Raw genomic sequence first — 15019 nt, 5'->3', positions numbered from 1 at the left:
AAAGCAGCAACAACAAGCGTGCATCTGTCTGTTAAAGGGTGGTGTAACCCTCAAAGTGTGCTCCACAAACAATAAAAAAATTCTTCTTTTTTTTCTGTCTTTGTGAATTGTGTGGGCGGTAGCCGCACTTGCATCCTCAAAGCAGCAGCGACAAGCGTGCGTCTGTCTGTTAAAGGGTGGTGTAACCCCCAAAGTGCTCCAAAAAATAAAAAACTATTTTTTTTATGTGTTTGTGACTTGTGTGTGATGTAGCCGCACGTGCACCAACACAGTAGCAGTGCCAAGCATGCGCCTGTGTCATAAGTCAAGGGCCGGTTTGGACATCTGGTCCGGACTGAAGGACGTGCCAACAATTTCTGACAAGTCTACTGTCACTGCATATGTTACTGTCCTCAAAGCAGCAGCGACAAGCGTGCGTCTGTCTTTTAAAGGGTGGTGTAACCCTCAAAGTGTGCTCCACAAACAATAAAAAAATTCTTCTTTTTTTTTCTGTCTTTGTGAAATGTGTGGGCTGTAGCTGCACCTGCATCCTTAAAGCAGCAGCGACAAGCATGTGTCTGTCTGTTAAAGGGTGGTGTAACCCTCAAAGTGTGCTCCACAAACAATAAAAAAATTCTTCTTTTTTTTTCTGTCTTTGTGAAATGTGTGGGCTGTAGCTGCACCTGCATCCTTAAAGCAGCAGCGACAAGCATGCGTCTGTCTGTTAAATGGTGGTGTAACCCTCAAAGTGCGCTCCACAAACAATAAAAAAAATATTTTTTTTCCTGTCTTTGTGAATTGTGTGGGCTGTAGCCGCACTTGCTTCCTCAAAGCAGCAGCGACAAGCGTGCGTCTGTCTGTTAAAGGGTGGTGTAACCCTCAAAGTGCTCCAAAAAATAAAAAACTATTTATTTTATGTGTTTGTGACTTGTGTGCGATGTAGCCGCACGTGCACCAACACAGTAGCAGCGCCAAGCATGCGCCTGTGTCATAAGTCAAGGGCCGGTTTGGACATCAGGTCCGGACTGAAGGACGTGCCAACAATTTCTGACAAGTCTACTGTCACTGCATATGATACTGTCCTCAAAGCAGCAGCGACAAGCGTGCGTCTGTCTGTTAAAGGGTGGTGTAACCCTCAAAGTGCGCTCCACAAACAATAAAAAAATTCTTCTTTGTTTTCCTGTCTTTGTGAATTGTGTGGGCTGTAGCCGCACCTGCATCCTCAAAGCAGCAGCGACAAGCATGCGTCTGTCTGTTAAAGGATTACATCGGTGACAGCATCCAAGTAGGCATGTCAGACAGTCCGTACATGTACTGGCAGGAAAATGAGGCAATTTGGAGGCCCCTGTACAAACTGGCTCTATTTTACCTGAGTTGCCCTCCTCCAGTGTGCACTCCGAAAGAGTGTTTAGTGCAGCCGGGAACCTTGTCAGCAAAAGGCGTAGGTGGTTGCTTCCACAAAATGTGGAGAAGATGATTTTCATAAAAATGAATTATCAACTTTTCCAGGGAGACCAGCCTCCAGAACGTACAGAGGGACCTGTGGTGGTGGATTCCAGCGGGGGATGAATTAATACTCTGTGAGGATGAGGATGTACACAACACTGAAGAGGGTGAGGAATCGGTGAATGAGGAGGATGAGGACGACATCTTGCCTCCGTAGAGCCAGTTTGTGCAGGGACAGGTTAATTGCCAGCTTGTTTTGTGGGGGCCCAAACGAACCAATCATTTCAGCCACAGTCGTATGGCAGACCCTGGCGCTGAAATGATTGGTTTGTTAAAGTGTGCATGTCCTGTTTATACAACATAAGGGTGGGTGGGAGGGCCCAAGGACAATTCCATCTTGCACCTCTTTTTTTTCTTTGCATTATGTACTGTTTGGGGCCTAGTTTTTCAAACTGCCATCCTGTCTGCCACTGCAGTGTCACTCCTAGATGGGCCACGTGTTTGTGCCGCCCACTCGTGTCGCATAGCATAGTCATCCAGCTACCTCGGTGCAACCTTTTGGACATAAAAACAATATTGTGAGGTGTGAGGTGTTCAGAATAAACTGGAAATGAGTGGAAATTAAGGTTTTTGAGGTTAATAATAGCATAGGAGCTGTTTTTATGCTTTTTTAAAAAAAAATACAGATCCAAAACACAAAACCCAGAACCCAAAACACGGAAGGGTGGTTTTGGCAAAACCAATCCAGATCCAAAACACGAATAAAGATCCAGATCCAAAACCAAAACACAATACACGAAAAGTGGCCGGTGCACACCCCTAATCTGTATGCAGGAGGTAATTCTCAGTAACTGTTGTTATTCTGTATGATGGGTGACTGCAAAGTGTCACTTCCATCTTCTGAGTGCATCTGTCAATGTTTAGTTTATGGTAAATGCTGAAATAACTAAGTTTTCCTTAAGGTACAGTACATTCAATACATTATAATAAAATCATGTTGCTTGGACTTGGTGCATTGGGTTTGCGTGCTGTTAAAAAAATAATATGTATAACTATTATACTGAAATATGTCCTCATTGCTATAATGGCACAAACCTATATTACACTTTTTTAATCTAATTCTCTTCTTTTTGTTTTGCACATAAGAAGAGACCTGAAGCAGTAAATATGGGGAAAGTTATATAATACAGGACAGTATCTGACACCTTCTCATGTCATATGAATGAGAACGTAACGGAGTACAATGGATTAACTATGGCTTGTTCCTAGTAGAGATGTGCGCCGACCCCTGTGTTTTGGTGTTGTTTTTGGTTTTGGATCTTTATCTCCTCTGGTTTTGGATCTGGATCTGGTTTTGGATCTTTTTTCTTGGTGTTTTGTTTTTCGGTTTTGGTTTGGATCTGTATTTTTTCTAAAAAATGATATAAACAGCTAAAACCACATAATTTGGGCCTATTTTTGTTCCTACAGTATTATTAACCTTAATAACAATCATTTTCAGGCATTTCTAGGCATTTTTAACCACCTCACAGCTTACAATATTGATTTCACTATTTTTCACCAATAAAGGCCAAAGGCTGCAGTGAGCTGGCTGGCTAAAGTAAGCAAAAGAGCAGCAGTACAAATGCATGGCAGACAGGATGGCAGTGTTATAAACTATAATAATGTCAGTCGGCAATGCCCCAAATTGTGCAAAATGTAAAAAAAAGAGGTGCAAGATGGAATTGTCCCTCCCACCCACTCTTATGTGGGATATTAGAAAGGACATGCACAGTTTAACAAACCAAGCAGTTTAGCCACTAGGACTGACACTTTTGTGGCTGAACTCCTTGGTTCATTTGGGCCCCCACAAAACATTTTTTGGAAGGACTACCTTCAATTATTAAGGAGGAGGTTGATGATGAGGGTGTTGGTGTTGGAGATTGCATGTGCTGGTCCAAACTGCTGGTAGCTGATACTGGACTGCTTGTTATTAATTTACAAATTCTAATTTTGTTAACAAATTGCATGAACTCGCTGTAAATGATGTAACAGGGAGGAGGTGCCTAGATGGTTAACCTCCCTTCCTCTGCTAGTATTGGCTTTAAAAGGGAACAGATGCCTTCACAACTGTTGTCAGAATTTAGATTAAAATAATTCCACACCCAAGACATGGCTTTTCTGACTTTCTTTTTATCATGAGCAAGAACTGGTGCCACTGGTGGCTGATTTACGCAAACAACATCCTCATAATCAACATCCTCATTACCGTCAGATAGGACACAAATTTCCCCCTCATCCTCCTTTTGCACTTCCTCCGCACTATCATCCTCATTTTTTATTATTTCACCATCTAATACTAGCACAGCCGTCATGGCATCAGTGATCCGCTGTGAAACTTGGTGACAGCTGTTGTATTTACTTCCACTATCAAAGGACTGTTTAATAGTCAATTGTTTTTTTCTTGGTCCCTTTCTGGGATGAAGATCCACCCCCAGCAGCAGCAACAGGCATAGCACTCAAGGATCCTTCTGAGGAATCATGGATAGGAGAGGAGTCAGTCATGCTTATGAAATTGGATACAGGACTACTTCTGATCACGAATGAGGATGTTGATGATGATGCAGGTGTTGGTGGTAGAGATTTCAGGTGCTTGGATCCAGATAGAAGGGAGCAGCTAGGTGACACTGGACTGATTGTTGTTCAGTTTTTTGCCCCCAAAGTTTTAGAATTTGAAATTCCCTTTCCAATTTGATGAATGCGCTGCAAGTGACATAACAGTGAGGAAGTTCCAAGATGGTTAAGGTCCTTATCTCTACTCAATGTTACTTGGCAATGGTTACAAATGGCTTGGCAAAGCTTGTCCGAATTTTGGTGGAAATAATTCCACACATGAGATGTGGATTTTTTGGTCCTTTGCCCAGCCATGCCAACAATGGTATTTTTCCCACCATGGGCAACAACTGTTGCCTGATTTACAATTTTTACATGAACATCCTTGCCATCAACATCCTCATCCTCATCATCAACATCCTCATCATCCTTGTTGTTATCGCCAACTACATAAATATCCTCCTCATCCTCCTCGTGCAATTCCATAGAAGCATCCTCGATTTCTACATCAGAAGGCACACAAATGGTGGAAGGAGGATCTTCTTCAAGTACAGTATTAGAAAGGTCAGGCTCACACATGGCACCGCTGACACACTTGGACTATCCTTGGGGATTTGAGATTTTTCTGAGCACACAGTTGGTTCTGGTGTCTTAACATTTTTTTTTTTTACCTTTCCTACAAGCAGAGGGGCTTAAATTATCATTAGAACCATCAGGCATAAATACAGGCCAATGCCTTATCCTTTCCTTGCCACTTCGTGTAGTAAATGGCAAATTGCCAATTTTTTGTTTCTCTAAAGCTAACTTAGCTTTAGCTTTTTTTTATTTATCAGGGGAAAAGTTGATTTTTTTACATGGCCTGACTTAAGACCTGGTGCATCGGCCTTCATAGATGACGTTGACGGCCTTGCATCATCATCATGACTGCTGCCGGCAGCTACAAGACTGGCATGTGGATCCTGCTCACCTGTGTGACTGTCCTCCATACTCACTGCGGTCTTACAGCAGTGTCACCAAGCAATTAATGTGCAGCTCAGTTGTGGCTAACGCACACAACCAAAAATGTGTTTTTATTTTTTCACTGGTGGTGTGGCAGGCTAACACGCACACACCAATAAATTGTTTTTACTTTCACACTGGTGGTGTACACACAAAAAAATGTTTTTATTTTTTTTTACTGGTGGTGTGGCAGGCTTACATGTACACACCAAAATGTAATTTTATTTTTTCACTGGTGGTGTGGCTGACACCCACACTAAAAATTATTTTTATTTTTTCACTGGTGGTGTGGCTAACACGCACACAAAAATTGTTTTTATTTTTTCACTAGTGGTGTGGCAGCCAAACACGCACACACCAAAAAATTGTTTTTATTTTTTCACTGGTGGTGTGACTAACATGCACCCCCCAATTTTTTTATTTTTTTTTTCACTGGTGGTGTGGATAACGCGCACACACACACAAAACAAATATTTTTTCATTGGTGGTGTGGCTAACACGCACACAAAAAATTGTTTTTATTTTTTCACTGGTGGTGTGGCTAACATGCACACAAAGAAATGTTTTTATTTTTTCACTGGTGGTGTGGATAACACGCACACACAAATAATTGTTTTAATTTTTTCACTGGTGGTGTGGCTAACAGGCACACACAATAGTTTGTTTTTATTCTTTCACTGGTGGTGGGTCAGGCTAACAAGCACACACCAAAAGATGTTTTTTTTTTTTCAATGGTGATGTGGCAGGCTAACACGCACACAGAAAAAAAATTGATTGTTTTTTTCACACTGGGGGTGAACCCCTGAAAGAGGCAGCAGCCCCTTGACAGAGAGCAGCACAGCACCCCTGCGCACCTATGCTGATGACAAGTGTGGCTATCATGCACACAGAAATAAAATGTTTGGTTTTTTTACACTGGTGGTGTACACATAAAAAATGTTTTTATTTTCTCACTGGTGGTGTGGCAGGCTAACACACACACACCAATAAATTGTTTTTACTTTCACACTGGTGGTGTACACACAAAAAAAATTTTTTTTTTTTTTTACTGGTGTTATGGCAGGCTAACATGTACACACCAAAATTTTTTTTATTTTTTCACTGGTGGTGTGGCTGACACTCACACTAAAAATTATTTTAATTTTTTCACTGGTGGTGTGGCTAACATGCACACAAAAAATGTGTTTTTATTTTTTCACTTGTGGTGTGGCAGGCTAACACGCACACACCAAAAAATTGTTTTTATTTTCACTCTGGTGGTGTACACTCAAAAAATATTTTTTTGTTTTTTCACTGGTGGTGTGGCAGGCTAACACGCACACACCAAAAAATTGTTTTTATTTTTTCACTGGTGGTGTGGCTAACACGCACCCAAAAAAAGTTTTAATTTTTTTCACTGGTGGTGTGGATAACATGCACACACAAAAAAAATGTTTTTATTTTTTCATTGGTGGTGTGGCTAACACGCACACAAAAAATTTTCTTTATTTTTTCACTGGTGGTGTGGCTAACATGCACACAAAAAAATGTTTTTATTTTTTCACAGGTGGTGTGGATAACACGCACACACAAAAAATTGTTTTAATCTTCTCACTGGTGGTGTGGCTAACAGGCACACACAAAAGTTTTTTTTTTTTTTTTCACTGTTAGTGTGTCAGGCTAACATGCACACACCAAAAAATTGTTTATTTTTTTCACACTGGGGCTGATCCCCTGAAAGAGGCAGCAGCCCCTTGACAGACAGCAGCACAGCACCCCTGTGCACCTTCGCTGATGACAAATGTGGCTAACACACACACTGATTTTTTTTTTTTTCACACTGGTGGTGAATAGCACCCCTTATAGACAGAGCACCCCCTGGAAAACACAGCAGAACTGCCGGCCCCTATGGACAACAGCCAGCCCCTATGGACTACAGCCAGCCCCTATGGACAGGACAACAGCCAGCCAGCCCCTAAATATGGACAAAAGCCAGCCAGCCCTTATATAATGGACCACAGCCAGCCAGCCCCTATATAATGTACAACAGACAGACAGCCCCTATGGATGGACAGGACAACCTCAGTGACTCAAAACAGCCAGCCCCTATATGGACAACAGCCTACCCCTATATGGACAACAGTCAGCCCCTATATGGACAACAGCCAGCCCCTGTGGACATTAAGCAAAGCTCCCTCCCTCACTCTTTACTCTCCACAGCCGGAATGAAAAATGGTGGCGATCACAGGACCTTTATAGAATCCAAAACCAGAGAGAATCTGACCGTGGGATGATGACGTTTTGCCTCATTTTCAGATCTGAGTCAGGCGGGAAAACCTGAGCCGACTTGGATCTGACTCGGATTGCTTTCGGATCTCTGAGATCCGAACCCGCTCATCTCTAGTTCCTAGCCCAGCAGTCTGATAATATGCTTCTATTGTACAGGAATATATTTTGGATTTTTCTTGTTTACTTTACAGTGATGTATTTACAGTAAGTTAAACGTGTGCAATGTCAGCTTAGGCCCGTATTCAATTAGGTGCGAAAAGTCCCGTACTTTTTGCATGCCGACATCGCTGGTTTTCAATGCGAAAAAGTATCACGCTCGTCCCCGCTTATCCCGTATTCAATTAGAAATCGGCAAAAACGGGACCTGGTGAATTCGGAACTGGCAAAAAGTGCTGTCAGATTTGGGGAAATTAGCCTGACACCCCCCCAAAGGATGCATTGACATTGGGCATCATTATAGATACTGAATAGGCCTGCTGAAGGTATTTGGGGTACTTAAATGCTGTCAATAGCTACTAATTAGCGTCTTTGCAGAAGTGGTGAAGGGTAGCATTTAGCAGTTTTTTTGCAGAAAATAATTAGTCCCAGCAAATTTGGGGTACACGAAAATGGGTGCTAGCATATTTTAAAGTTGCTAAAGCATTGTTTGAAAAAACATAAAAAATGCACCTGCCACAAGCACCTGCACACTTAAAAACACCTGGGGTATCCTTGGGGACCCCCCTAGAGTCTATTTCGCTAGTTTTTAAGCTTGTCCCCCAACTTTGTACTATTTTCCCCCCTTTTTCAAAGTCATTTTTTGGGGTGTTCTTAAGTTTTTTAAAACTTTTTTTGACACAGTTTACCTTTGGGGGGGCACCCCTAAACTCCAAATCTGCACTTTTTTTCGACAGTTTTCATAGGCGAATCTTTTTTGCCTTTTTCAATGCATTGACTTTTCGCATCGGTGAAAAGTCTTTGGAATTGAATACGGGGATAAGTTTTCACCTGGCGAAATTACGTCACCGGCGATACTTTTCTGCAGAAACTGGCTTTTTGCACATAATTGAATACAGACCATAGTGTTTATATTTGTTGCTATTATACAGTTTGCTAATCTGTAAAAGCTTGGTATGACCTGCATCCTGGCAAAGCCACACAGTACATGTATGAATTCTAAGGTGTGAAACAGTCGCAGCTGCGTACAAGGATGAAGCCAATGATTTCAGCATGCTCAGGTTTGCGTACAACGCTGAATCAGCCCCTAAACGCTGACCTGCTTTACAGAGCATTGATACGTGCTACACTAGTAAAGGTGACAAGTATTGTAGATAATTGCAAAATAAGAGGGGCACATATACTTATAATAGAATAAAAGGGGCACACGTTAATAATTAAAGATAAAAGTGGACACATATATTTTTAAAAGAAATCGTAAAGTAGTGTAGGCACATATAATAGTAAGAAATAAAATTGGGCACATATATTAATAAAATAAATTGTAAAGTAGTGTAGGCACATACTGTATAATAGTAAAAAATAAAAGTGGGCACATATATTAATAAAATAAATTGTAAAGTAGTGTAGGCACATATAATAGTAAAAAATAAAAGTGGGCACATATATTAATAAAATAAATTGTAAAGTAGTGTAGGCACATACTGTATAATAGTAAAATATAAAAGTGGGCACATATATTAATAAAATAAATTGTAAAGTAGTGTAGGCACATATAATAGTAAAAAATAAAAGGGGGCACATAAATTAATAAAAACTCAATACAGAAGGGACAATTAAAATAAAAATTTAGTAAGGGTCTCAGAGTTTCTTTTTTTATCCATGAGTATCAGAATGGGACCAGTGCCAGTTAGCATTCGTCCAGACATCCATAGGTGTCAATGCTAAGTAGTATAGATAAGAAAAAAGTTATATATTAAAGAGATATCTATGGTTGAGCACAGGTGGTTATATAAAAATTGACTGAGAAACTAATTAAGTCACCATTGCTCAACCATGGATATCTTTAAAATATGAACTGTTAGGGAGCCTTGAGGACCGCGATTGGGAACCACCTCGAGTCTAACCTACCTTATATCCCATCACCAAGTGCACAGCAGCCAGTGTCCAGGCATGGCTAAAGGTTCTCGTTGCTCGCCCTACCCCTCCCCTAAACCTAACCCTCCCCTCCTGCAGCCTAACCCTGATTGCCCCCTCCCCCCTGCAGCCCAACCCTAACCATCCCCTCATTGCCCAAACCTAACTGTCCGCTCCCTGCAGCCTAACCCCCTACCCTCCAACATGACCCATTCCATTAGGTACAAAATGCTCTGCTCCTGGACTTCCCATCTAATTTATGATTGCTGTCACCTGTGTTGAACTAGGTAATAGATAAGACAGGTGTTTCACCACAGGTGTTTGCAATCATAAGTTAAGAGGGAAGTCCAGGAGCAGAGCATTTCGTTCCTAATGGAATGGGTCATGTTGGAGGGTCTGTAACCCTAAGTGGATCACATGGTTGTGACATTTTTAGAGGTCCTTTAGCTCACTTGGATGTACTGCAGCAACTACCTTCCAGGCATCTCCTTCATTCTGTGGCACCCTCTGATGATGTCATTGCTGCACCACATGACCCAACGTCACAGTTCTTATTATATGGAAAGTATGCATAAAAACATCTCTATATAGCTTAAACTGCTCTGTCAGAAAAATGCCATATGCAAATTAGGTATTCCATAATATAAATGGTGGGCAAGATTCATTTGTTGTTTAATCCCTGATGACAATGCATTAAAAGGGCATTGAAATGTTGGGATCTATTTATGCTGTGTCTGCATACTTTGTCAACCAGAGTGACGCACTGTGCTGTGTGAAGTTTATGCGTAGTTTGTAGTAGTGATAGCACCATGTGAAGAACATATTGGAAACTGTGAGGGCTGTGCCCTATATATATATATATATATATATATATATATATATATATATATGTGTGTGTTTTGTGTAAATACAGTACAGGTAAATGTACAGATATGTCTTCTTGCATCTTTGCTCCTTGTGCAGCAAATAGCGCCATGCATGGTGCGAGACACGCACCTGCGAATGGTTATGTTCACTGCTCCTCAGACTGCCCAAAAAAACATTCACTCAGGGGAATACATTTTCACCCCTTAATAAATGCCCCTAAAATGTACCAGACATGAAGTTCAATGTAAAGGCAAAGAAGGGAATTTAAGCCCCTCTCTGACCACTATTGCTGATTTCTGCAGTGCATGATCACTCCCCCGTTGGAGGATCTATTACCACTGGGGGTGATTGGCAATCCCACTGTGGCATTGATTGTCACTGGGAAAACTACTGCCATTAGGATGGTGAGGGGTAATGTTACAATGTGGATCTATGGAAACCTAGTTGATGCAATTCAAATATACTTTTATAATAGACTAAATTAATAGTTTAAAAAATCAACAATCTTTGAGGTGACTTTTGGAAAAAATAATCATAATTTACATGATTGATCTACCTGAGAGTTGTTGTCCTTTTCATACCAAGAGCAACATGTACAGTAAGGTATCATATACTACACCAGAATGTAAAAAAGATACCGAGGTAACAAAATGAGGGTCAGCACCTCATTTGTTACCTTGGTATCTATTTGACATACTGGAATATTCCATTCTTATATTATCTCTAACATCAGATTTTCTGATTTTTTAATAAGGAAATCACTGAACAGGAGAAATTTGTTTGGCAAGATATTAAGAAAGAAAACTTCAGCTTTACATAGATGTCCATATAACAAATCTCAATACCTCCTGTATAATCTCCTACTGTATTGAAATAATTAAATTAAATTGACATAAATTTTGTGTCATAAATTTGAAACTTTAGGCTATATATTCAATCAGTCATTTCTTTCCAATCAATCAGCTCATCGTCCCCATAAATTATAGCATTGGGGACACTAGACCAAAATTTCTGTAAGATACCATAATACAGTATATGGTATTAATTAACAAAGGAATAATCTGGTTCAATAATGGCTGCCAAAGGAGGACCAACATTACTAAATATACTGTAAGAGAATATTTATTTGTTCTAGAAAAAGAATAAAAAATATTTGCATAATGGAAATTTCAAAAAGGTTTCTTTATTTGCATGTTCAGCTATTATCAGGAATTGGCAAATACTGAATTTGAAATATTATTTCACTAAAAATATTTTCTTTATCCACAGACCACTTGTAAGCAATTACAGGAACTTTGTGGATTTTCGTTTTGCCATAGAGGAGGTGAATAAAGATTCTAATATTTTACCCAATGTGACTCTGGGATATCACTTATATGATTCTTGCACCAGTGTTAAGAAAGCTGCAAAAAGTGTGATTCAAATAATATCAGGACCGGGCAAAACTGTTCCTAATTATTACTGTTCAGGGCAGGGAAAAATTGCAGGTTTTATTGGAGATTTTGTATCAGAAACAACTCTGCCCATAGCACAAATACTGAGTGTGTATGGATACTCACAGGTGAGTAAAGTCTACAGTATGTTCTAAAGCACAGTTCCAGAGACAGAAGATTATTGGTTGTGGACACAGCGGCTCAAATATAATATTAAGCCTGGGGTAAGACTTTGTAGGGTATTACCCCGCAACCGCCTTGAGGGCTAGTATAACCTTGGCTTGATGCAGCCGTGTAGTAGCATAAATGGCTGATATGGCGGGAGTGGCTGAAGCCTGGACCAGTGGGATAAGATGAAACCTATGGGCAGGTAGCAGCCTTGGGGGCTGGAAGTGTCTTGGCTGGCTGCTGTAACAGATGAATGGAGGAAGTATGCTGGATTACGACTTGTGCCGCCAAGTTGACACAAGTGCGAGTACACTGGCTTGTGCACTGAGGACGCAGGAGTGTGACCTGTGCAGCCTGGATGACACAAACGGCATATAGATGGTAAGGATAAAATGCAACCAAGATGATCTGCTAACCGCAGATCCTAACAAATAGCCTGTAAGTTGCGTACAGCAGTCACATATTGGAGATGTATCCTTCAAATTTAAAGGGTCAATTGTTTTTAATGTCAAAGTCAACCACAGCTGCTAACAACTCATAGACTATTACATTTGATCTAGTGTATCATTGGCATTCCCATCAGCCTATCACAATTTCCACAACACACATTTGATATCCAGATATTTATTTATTTATGTATTACCAGTTAATTATATAGTACACACATATTTAGCAGCGCTTCACAGAGAATATTTGCCCATTCACATCAGTCCCTTCCCCAGTGGAGCTAACAATCTATATTTCCTACCACATTCTCACACACATACACACTAGGGTTAATTTTCTTGGGAGCCAATTAACCTACCAGTATATTCTTGGAGTGTGGTAGGAAACCAGAGCACCCGGAGGAAACCCACGCAAGCACAGGGAGAATATACAAACTCCACACATCTAGGGCCATAGTGGGAAGTGACATAGACCTCTAAATGCCCATACTTAACTAAACGAGATCTTCTTTTCCATATACAACATCTCTCTTGTTTCTTGCTATTAACAAAGTTGGACCTCAGTTTTTTTCTTTTACAGTTGCTTCAGCCTGCATCAATATTACATTGCAGTATCAGTTGCTGTATTCCATTGGGCTAAATACTTTGCAAAGTCTAGAACAATGCAAAGTTGTGACAATGGCACAAATTGGGTAGCAACAAGATGATGTAATCTATTCCTACAGAAAATCAGCATCAGGAGAAGAGGGAGCCTTAGAAATGGGTTGAACCAGCACTATTAGACTGCCCCTCAGTATACACCACACATAAAAAATATAACCTAATTTATAAATGTTCTTATTGTTGGGAATATGTGTGTACAGCAATAGTTTAGCAGATTAATGTACTATCCGGTGGAATTATGCAGTATTTGACCCAACCACAAATCCAGTGGCTTAACCAGTAGAGAAAAACAGAACAAAATTATCTCGCACAGAAAAGTCACAAAGAATTGCAGAACCAACTATTATTATAATGTATAATTTTAATAAGAGTAATAATCTAATGTGTTGGTGGCGTTCCCTGGGATAAAGTATATAACATACTCAACGTTAATAGAAAAAACCCTGTAGATTGGAGCTAGAGAAGAAATTCCCTTTTTGGGGCACTCTTGAAAAAAAAAATATTTTTATATGTTTAATTGCATGAAATGATTGCTGTATTAAAACAAAACCTTTATTTTTTTATATAACTTAAAATAAAAAAGGGATAAATATATACTATATTCAACATAATGGTGAGTCTGCCAATAAGATTAACATGTATAGTTTAATAATCTACCATGATGTAAAAAGTCAGGTGAAAAATTACTTGGTGAAAATGATTGTCAGCACTCACTGTGGTTTATAAATTACAGAAACTTTGTTTAAGGACTAAAGTTGTCCCACAAGTCATTTTTCACCTGACTTTTTACATCATGGTAGATTTTTAAACTATACATGTTTATCTTATTGGGAGACTCACCATTTGTTGAATAGATTGTTTTGAGTCTATATTTATCCCTTTTGTTTTAAGTTATATAAACAAATAAAGGTTTTGTTTTAATACATCAATCATTTCATGCAATTAAACATATAAATATATATATATATATATTTCAAGAGTGCCCCAAAAAGGGAATTTCTTCTCTAGCTCCAAACCAGATTTTTTTTTGCATAACCAGTAGTGTAGTCTATTGATAAGTGAAGGTGCAGCTGCACTCACTGTTACACTGGAAGAGGCATGAAGCGGAGCTTGCAGTGGAACGGGGTTGGGACAGCTCACCAGCCAATGACTCTTTCTGGATGTGTGTACTGATGCAGGGTGCTGAAACAAGCATAGTCAAAGCAGCATGTCTCTTGGAGCTAAGTGGAGATGTCCATCTCCCACTGTCAGTCTACACAGAAGCAATCCAGCCATGTTGGTAAGGGAACAAAGCATCATCCCTCGAGAAGCCATAATGAAGAATGTGCAGTAACGCTCTTTCTTTATAACACCCCCCTTGCTACAAGCTTCTACATGTTACACAGACTAATAAATGAAGCTTTCATGTAGCAACAAGTAAGAACAGATTAGGTTAGACATGGAAAAGAACATCAACATATCAATCAAGTTTTGTTTGGCCTTCTTGTTGGGTACTTCAACTCTTCTCACTAAAAGCATAGGCCTTGGTAACAGTCTCTTGACTCACAAACATTGGACTGTTGTCACTGTCATGATTCTTTAATGTCTTTAGAACTTTTGACTCCCAAATCTTGCAAAGTCTCTTTTCCTACTTTGGACTTCCACTCACACCAATCTTTGACTTTGGCACAGGAATATCTAAAGCTTCACTAAATGCGATGTTTGTAAATTCATCATCATATTTTTTAGGTGGTTTGCCAACATTTGATCTAGCAGACAATCTTTTCTGTTGCTGAAATTCCATGCTAGTAGACTATGGTTCAGATATACTATAGCTCCAGCTACTGACATGTCCAGTGAGACATATTTGTTCTGCATGTCAAAGTCCAGAATTTCTCTAACTTGTGCTGTCTCTTTAAATACAATATTTCTTCACTTGACATGCTTTATTGTAATTGGATTGCACAAATTTGTAGCCTTTACTTTCATGACAACAGCCAAGCATTATGTACTTTTTTGATTTTTTAATCCAACTTGTGTCTTCTCTCTTTTGACATGAGGACATAAGCAATACTTACAAAGGTTCTTAGATGTTTTCCACTTGGT

The 15019-nt window shown here is 39.7% G+C and overlaps 1 pseudogene; it reads left to right on the top strand.

The window, feature by feature from the left end:
* Nucleotides 1-11296: 11296 nt before the first annotated feature.
* Nucleotides 11297-15019, top strand: part of LOC148479250 (vomeronasal type-2 receptor 26-like) — a 58587-nt pseudogene continuing 54864 nt past the window's right edge.

Source organism: Taudactylus pleione, unplaced genomic scaffold (assembly GCF_031769625.1).
Source record: "Taudactylus pleione unplaced genomic scaffold, aTauple2 ptg000627l, whole genome shotgun sequence".
NCBI classification, from domain to species: Eukaryota; Metazoa; Chordata; class Amphibia; order Anura; family Myobatrachidae; genus Taudactylus; species Taudactylus pleione.
Note: the sequence above shows the minus strand (reverse complement) of the source record. Positions and strands in the feature narration are given on the sequence as shown.